The 7,683-nt window shown below is 34.3% G+C and overlaps 3 non-coding genes across 3 annotated transcripts; all 3 read left to right on the top strand.

Moving 5' to 3' along the window:
* The first annotated feature begins 726 nt into the window (after window positions 1-726).
* LOC148950440 (U5 spliceosomal RNA) lies at window positions 727-838 on the top strand. The gene has a single exon (XR_016142065.1). It is a non-coding gene; the product is annotated as a U5 spliceosomal RNA (small nuclear RNA).
* Window positions 839-5,477: 4,639 nt separating this feature from the next.
* On the top strand, window positions 5,478-5,670 carry LOC148950439 (U2 spliceosomal RNA). Its single transcript, XR_016142025.1, has one exon. It is a non-coding gene; the product is annotated as a U2 spliceosomal RNA (small nuclear RNA).
* Window positions 5,671-7,031: 1,361 nt separating this feature from the next.
* Window positions 7,032-7,143, top strand: LOC148950438 (U5 spliceosomal RNA). Its single transcript, XR_016142013.1, has one exon. It is a non-coding gene; the product is annotated as a U5 spliceosomal RNA (small nuclear RNA).
* The last annotated feature ends 540 nt before the right edge of the window (window positions 7,144-7,683 follow it).

Here is a 7,683-nt window from a genome sequence, read left to right as displayed (position 1 = left end):
AAAAAAAAAGATTTTGAAAATCATATTAATTATCTACCTTTAGTAAATATTTTCGTTCGATGGTGCGCGTGCAGCATAGCCGCACGCGCCAAAATTTTTTTTGAGAATTTAGTAAAACAAATGCGATCTAGTAAATTTTTCCTCTCTGACTTAGTATGGCAACCCTCAGGTTGCCATACCCTGATTGTAAGCTAAAATCATACAATCATAGATTGCTGATGCATTTTGTTTTTGAAAATACTCTGTAATTATTAAATGCTGAATTTTAAAGTGAACTAGGAATCGAATCAAATTGCTGAAATTTAGATTAATTCACAAAGTCTAGTCTTAAAAAGTCAAATGCCCTCGGTCCCCACACATTTTATCAAGTCCAGTGCGTTGACAAAATATCAAACTAAAAATTCTTTCACTACCCCCAAGGCTCTTGGAATATTTAAATATCGAGGCCTTTGTCTGCAGCCCTTGTGATCCACCACTCAATTACATTACATTTATTTTTGAGCCTGATTACTGAATATTTATGTTATTTTCTGCTGATATAGGTTTTAAACCATGTCATATAAGTTGCCCATGAGTTGTTGCTGATTCAATATGTTTTCTCATTATGTGATTTTTTTGACCCCATTCAGTTGATTGAACATTGAATTCCTTATAGCTTTTGAACCTTGTTAAAAAAACAATAAGGATTTATTGTTATATACTCAAGTCAACTCTAGCAATTTATCATAGCTCTGGCCTCTCCTCATATCGAGTTAATCTTTGGCCTTTTACTAAAGATTACCGTGGGGAGGGGCACTTGATGTTTCTTAACAAATTTCTGAATGCCGAAAGGTGGACTAGTCACTCTTTTTGTAATGTGTTCTAATGTTCCAAGATTACTTATCTTACTACCCCTAATGCTTAGCTCTAGTGAATCATGAGACATAATAGACGTGACATGTCAATAAAATTACTGCTTGGTGAAATGCGCTTCAGTGGTGGTCCGACAAGTAACCTTGAAAATTTGAAGGTACTTAAAGTCTAACATGAACAAAAATACAATCTTTTCAAAAATGAAAAACAAATTGTGAAATTATGGGCAGATAGCAAAAAGGGACAGTAATTGGGAAATGTGGCACAATTTCCAGCAGTTTCTAAATAAACTTTGCTTATAGCGAAGTAGGCATGATTATAGCTGTTATTTTCCTAGTTTCATATAGCTTTTCAGTTGACAAGTTACCGACTAAGTATTTGTTGTTATCTTTTGCAAATTACAACTGGGGAAGCTAATTTTAAGCGGTTAAAGGATGCTCAAAGGCACTCTTGGCTTGGCGCAATAACAAGCCGAGTCCTAGACACTCTTGAGTCTCTATTCTTTTAGGGCCCTCTTTCCTCCTTTGTCTAGTCACAGTATTTCTGATCCGTAAAAAAAAAAAAAAGTAAACATGGGGTTTTTAAAGGCCAAATGAAAATACTGAAAAAACGCAAAAAAGTGAAGCGGAAAAATATAATCAATGCGAGTGGCCGAAGAACAAACCAAAAAATAAAACGCGGAAAGTCAATGTGAATTATTCGCTAGTATCCGTTGATGGTGGTTCAATTTTCAATTTCTCTGCAAATCCCGGACATTGTTATTGTTGTTAGGTATTTTGTTTCAATTCCTACAGTTTTTTGGCTTTTTTTGATTTTTGTTCATCTTTTAATTTTTCTTTGTTTTTTTTTAACATTCACATTGACTTTCCGCGTTTTATTTGTTGGCTCGTTCTTCGGCACTCGCATTCATTATATTTATTTGTTTCACACTGAATATGAGAGGCATCTGTCCCTTTGAAATTTTCGCTTTATTTTATTTTGTCAGAATTTTCATATTGCCTTTAAAAACCTCATTTGTGATCGTTTTTCTCTCTTTGTGTTATGTCAGGCCAATGTGGCTTAAGAAATTAGCCTCTTTCCATTCCAGTTTAGGAGGTTCCTCTAGAATGAAAAGTTTTGAGATCATATAGAGACAAATCCATTCATCTGGGGATTTCCATGGGATTTTTAGCCTAATAATACCAAAGATTTAGCCTGTTTGGTTGCTTATCTTGTTTCTAGACACAATGTTCTGTCTGGCGGGAGAACGCGATTCAAAAGACAAGGCTCTGATTGAAGGGAAAAGAGAATCAAAAGGCTCCATGGGAAGAATTCTCCATGGGAAGGCAGAATGAGAATCGAGAGAAAACAGCCTGGGAGGAAGGAGGTGCCTGGCGCCTAAATGCAAATAACACAAAAACCCTGTCATTTACCATATCAGAGTTGTATCATCGGTGATACATTCGGGGAGTCTGAAGTATGGCATTCTGACAGCTTAACTAATGATTCCTTGGCCCATATATTAGAATCTGTCAACGAAGAATTAATTCATTTAGTTGATGATTAAAGTGCATTCCGTAAGATATTTTGATACAAGGAATTGGTGTGGTCAGGGCTGGCCCTTGTTTGTATAGTAGGCCTTGATGCAGAACCGTCCTAAATTTTACAGAAATTTATTTTTCTCCAGAGGGAGTAGACTTTTTGAGGGGTCCATGGGCCTGTACGAGATAGGAAGGAAACAATTCTTGTGTTTATTTCTTAAGCCCTTAGATGGTGTAAAAGCAAGCCAAGTTCAAGCTACATTTAACCCTATTTTGTTTTGTCTTAAAAAGTAACTACTGCTGGATTTGTTATTCTTACAGGTTAGCCGCGTCTTTAGTACTGGTATATTATTCGGGCACCACGAAGAAGTCAAGTTTGGTTAATGCTAAAAAAATAAAATAGGATGAATATATATTAGTTTAGAAACAATTTTGGGCTATATATTTACTCATTAGGAAGGCGTGGGGGTAAAGCATACTAAATACATAGCCTAACCTAGGTACCTTTCTCCCTCCTAGACCCCAAAGAACAATATCGCTTAAAAATTGAGAAACCACGCTTTGCCATCAATTTATCTATTAAGTGTCTGCTAATGAAATGGCAGTTTGACGGGTTTCTTTGATAAAGTATATAGCGATGCCTGCATAATGCATCAGCACCCCATAATTTATAGTAAAGGGCAAAGCATTGCTCAAGAAATCTGAACAAAACTAGCACAAGTCCATACAGAATATTACTCCATAAGACTTTGATCTTCTGCACTTGAAAAATCAAAACATACTACCATCTTGAAATGCAGCTTCCCTTGTACTACTTTGCTTCTGCTAGGTCTTTCTAGCTCGAGTCCATCTTATCGGACTTTTGTTTCGTTTTCTATTACTTTTCTACGGTTCAAAGCTTAGGGTTCTTTATTAGGTTAATACTCAAATTCTACTATAAAACTGGAATTATACTTGAAGGCCATCTATTCTTCAATACAGTGTTCTGGCTACATTGTTAATAACAAGATGGAATTATAAAATTAATCAAGTAAATGACAAATAAAAAGGATAAATACTAATAAAAATAAAGTAAGTAATCATTTACCTGATGAAGTCTTTGTTCCTTCCAATCTTTTTTCAGTATTTTCATTTGGCCTTTAAAAACCCCATTTTTGCTCGTTTTTCTTTCTTTATGTTATGTCAGGCCAATGTGGCTTAAGAAATTATCCTCTTTCCACTCCAGTTTAGGAGGTTCCTCTAAAATGAGGAGTTTTGAGATCTTATAGGGGCAAATCCTTTCATTTGGGGATTCCATGGGTTTCTAGCCTAATACTATCAAAGATTTTAGTCTCTTTGGTTCCTTATATTGTTTCTAGACACAATACTCTGTCTGGCGGGAGAACGCTGCAGAACCGTCCTAAATTTTACAGAAATTTATTTTTCTCCAGAGGGAGTAGACTTTCTGAGGGGCCCATGGGCCTGTACGAGATTGGAAGGAAATGATGAAGTATTTGCTCGGCACCATTGATCGTCACCAGTGGTGTTTTTGGCGAAGAGAGGACATTTTTCTTGTAATGTTTGCTCGGCTCATTTTGAATCCAGTTTGTGTGTCTACGTTTTGAGCAAATTTAATAATATCACAACATAACTTGCATTATTGTCAAGTAGGATATATCAAGGTAAATGCCTTTTACGCTGGAAATTGAACTAAATCAAAATACACTATTTGCATCCAATGCTGTCAAAAGGGTGTATATGTGATATTTACGGACAAGTTAAGGAAGTTAAGTTGAAACTTTCAGAGTATGTGGGGGGGTAATAGTTGCGTCAAATTTGTCTATACTCAAGGTTGTAACATAACAGGGGCTGGAATCCCTTCAACCATATAGAAACTGAAAGATTATGCAGATTTACAACTTATTTACATTTCAATATTTCTCTCCCTACCCATCAATCGAAAGCATTATAGTACAACTTTTGTTAAAAAATTGTTGCAAAATTTTGGCAAACATATAAATAGAAAGCCTAAATTTAAATCCTTATAGAGAGAAACGGAAAAGACCTAAAATTATATTATCTTAGCCAATGAAAAAGAATATGTGAAATAAAAACTGTCGGAAATTGTTATTATATAAATGACAGAAATATTTATTAAATAAATAGCATTATTTAGCAAGTGATGTAACTAAGTATGTAGCCTTCCTTTTTTATTTGGATTGTCCCAAATCATTGCTTATAGTCAACAAATTTCGTAGGATAGTGTTAAACCGTGAAAAACAGTAAGCAAAACTAATCACCTAAATGTTGCAACTCCTTTGGTACATAAAACTTTAAAATCAACAAGTTTAATATAGCTTACTAATTACCATAAAATTCAAAACAAAATTCAACGCCTCCTAGTGCAGTTGGTTATGCGTAAAGGTGAAATCAATGCCGAAGAAATCGTTTGGAGGCTTGAATAATTTTTATTTTTATTTTTTTCCAACAAATATAAAATCCTTGAAAATAAAATCTACTGCTGATGTCACAAATCGATGCAATCTTATTTTTCATGAAAATGTCTTTTTCTACGTTAAGATGTTCGTGGCTTTGCCAACGTGTAGCGTTAAAGAAATTTTTAATATCAAAATTTAAAATTAAAATTAGAAGTTAATACAGAACTTCAGGGTATTTTTTGCAGGATTTTAAACTAAACAAGAGACACTTCATGCTTTCAGTTTTGTCAAAAGGGCGATACCTCGAGGAACGGCTAAGGGTACTACGTTGAAATTGTCAGGACATGTTCAATGGAAAATTGAGCTAAATCAAAATACACCATTTTCAAATTATTTAATTTTCTTTTGCGTTTTTTTTTTTTTTTTTTTTTTTTTTGTTTTATCTTTGTCTGATTTTGGCTTTTTGAATGACAATTTTTTCCAAGTCTTGATTTGCAAATTTTCCGTTTACCATGAAAATTTGCGATAAACTTTGATATTATGGGAAATGTTTATACTGTTTATAAAAATCTAAAGACAAAATGATAAGTTAATTGAATGTCATTTGTGCATTGCAACCGAAATTAAATTTTTGACAAATTTTCTTACTCGCATTCTTATATAGACTGTTGACAATCCTTGTTCAGTTATCGTTTCTCACCATTTTGGCTAAGATTAAAGTGTAGCATCTCTTCATATCAGCATAATATTTGACAAGATTTCTACAATTAGGTCTAGAACACTAAAAAGATTTTTGGAAACTGAAGAGAAGTTGGGGCTTCATCCGCTCCTTACATATTTTGGCCCGGTAATGCGATTTATCCGGGACCGGTACATTTCTTTTGAGAGGAAACTAGGATCCATAAACCCTAATCAATGACTCATAATGCATTTCTCAGATTTATATGGAAACTATACCTGTAGTTCCCTAGCCCTTGGATATATTGAAAATAATTTTTTTTTCTCTGAAAAAACGAAAATTTGTTTATAATTTACGAAATTTCAATGGTAAAAAAGCCAATTACCATTCTCCGTAATTTAATTAACATCCCCAACCAGGATTGAAGTCCCCATACACCTTCTTCGAAAAGAGTATGCAACTATTAAATGCTGAAATTTAAATTGAACCAAGATTTGAACTGAATTTTTGAAGTTATTGTTTCTTACTTCAGAGGGCTTGGTTCTGTTATGAGTTCTTAGTGGTAGCGGTAATGGCTAAAGCCCCCTTTGGTTGTTTAAAAGAAAAAAAATGACATGATCAGTAAAACGTCCATTATGTTCACATAAATTAAAGTTTCGACATATCAATCATATTGACAACAGAGTGAGAAACCCCTGATTTTCTTTTCTCAAAAATGTAAAGTTGCATTCAAACGATAAAAACATTTGCATATGAAAATGAAATGGGGCATTGCTACTTTCAAAAATAATTCAGAGACTTGATTCATTGATGAAGAGGCGCTCCTCAAAAGGAGTCGAGTGTTAAGCAACTTATGCTATGCTGATTTATCATCTTACCTCGGATTGGCTGACCCCTGTCATAACCCCCAATGGGGGTAACTCAACAGCGTAATTTTTAGTAGTGGGGGACTATGTTCGCGCGGACCCTTGTCCACATTCTGAAAAGTTAGTCATGTGAGCCTCTTTTATATCACATATTTATTAATTGTAAGCTGAAATCATACAATCTTAGATTCCTGATGCATTTTGTTTTTGAAAATACCATTTAACTATCAAATATCAACTTTTGAATTCAACTAGGATTCGAATAAAACTTCTTAAATTTAGATACAGTCACAAAGTCTATTCTGAAAGAGGGAAATGCCAACGGTCACCACACATTCTATCAAATCCAGTGTGTTGACAACATATCAAACTACAAAGTCCTTCACCGCCCCCAAGGTTCTTGGAATATTTAAATATAGAGGCCTTTGGCTACAGCCAGTGTGATCCACCACTCAGTTATATTACAATTATTTTTTAGCGTGATTACTGAATATATATGTTACTTTCTGCGGATGTAGGTTTTGTACCATGTCATTAAAGTTGCCCATGAGTTGATTTTGCCCATCATGTGATTTTTTTTTCCGTATTTACTTGATTGAACAGTGAATTCCTTATAGCTTTCGAACCTTGTTAAAAAACCGATAAGGATTTACTAGGATTTATTTTTACATACTCAAGTCAACTCTAGCAATTTTCATAGCTCCAGCCTCTTCTCATATCGAGTTAATCTTTCGCCTTTTACTAAAGATTACAGTGGGGAGGAACACTTGGTGAGTCTTAACAAAGTTTCGAATGCCGAAAGGGAGGCTAGCCTATGCTCTTGTAGTATGTTGTAATGTTCCAAGATTACTTATCTGACAAGCCCGATTACTTAACCTTAGTCTTTGACGAGACGTAAACAGAGTTGCCACCCTGATCTGGAAGAATTTACTAAATCGGATAGGGAAAATTTCCTAGATCGCATCTGTTTTTACTAAATGCTAAAAAAAAATTATTACTATAGAAGGATAATCAATACGATTTTCAAAATCTTTTTTCCTTTTTTCTTCTTTTTTTTCTCTTTTCCTCTTTTCTTTCGTTTTCATAGTATGATTGAAAATTCCAGAAACCTACAAGTTCAAAAATTAGTTTTTTGGATTATTTGGATGTACTACTGGATAGGCTCCATATTCCAGATGCGGTATATGCAAGACGTCAGACAATAGTCTGGTATCTTGAATTCTGGAAATTCTGCTGGTGAAGCCCGGCTTTAAATTTATCAATGTTCTTCAGGTCATAAAATTCAGATATATTGAAAAAGTAAAAAACAATCAACGAAGACAAACAGCTACAGCTCATCACGAAGCAAT

This window comes from Artemia sp. Qi Xiang Cuo, chromosome 7, assembly GCF_049724085.1.
Source record: "Artemia sp. Qi Xiang Cuo chromosome 7, ASM4972408v1, whole genome shotgun sequence".
NCBI lineage: Eukaryota > Metazoa > Arthropoda > Branchiopoda > Anostraca > Artemiidae > Artemia > Artemia sp. Qi Xiang Cuo.
The sequence above is the reverse complement of the archived record's forward strand: the minus strand, read 5'-3'. Positions and strand labels throughout refer to the sequence as shown.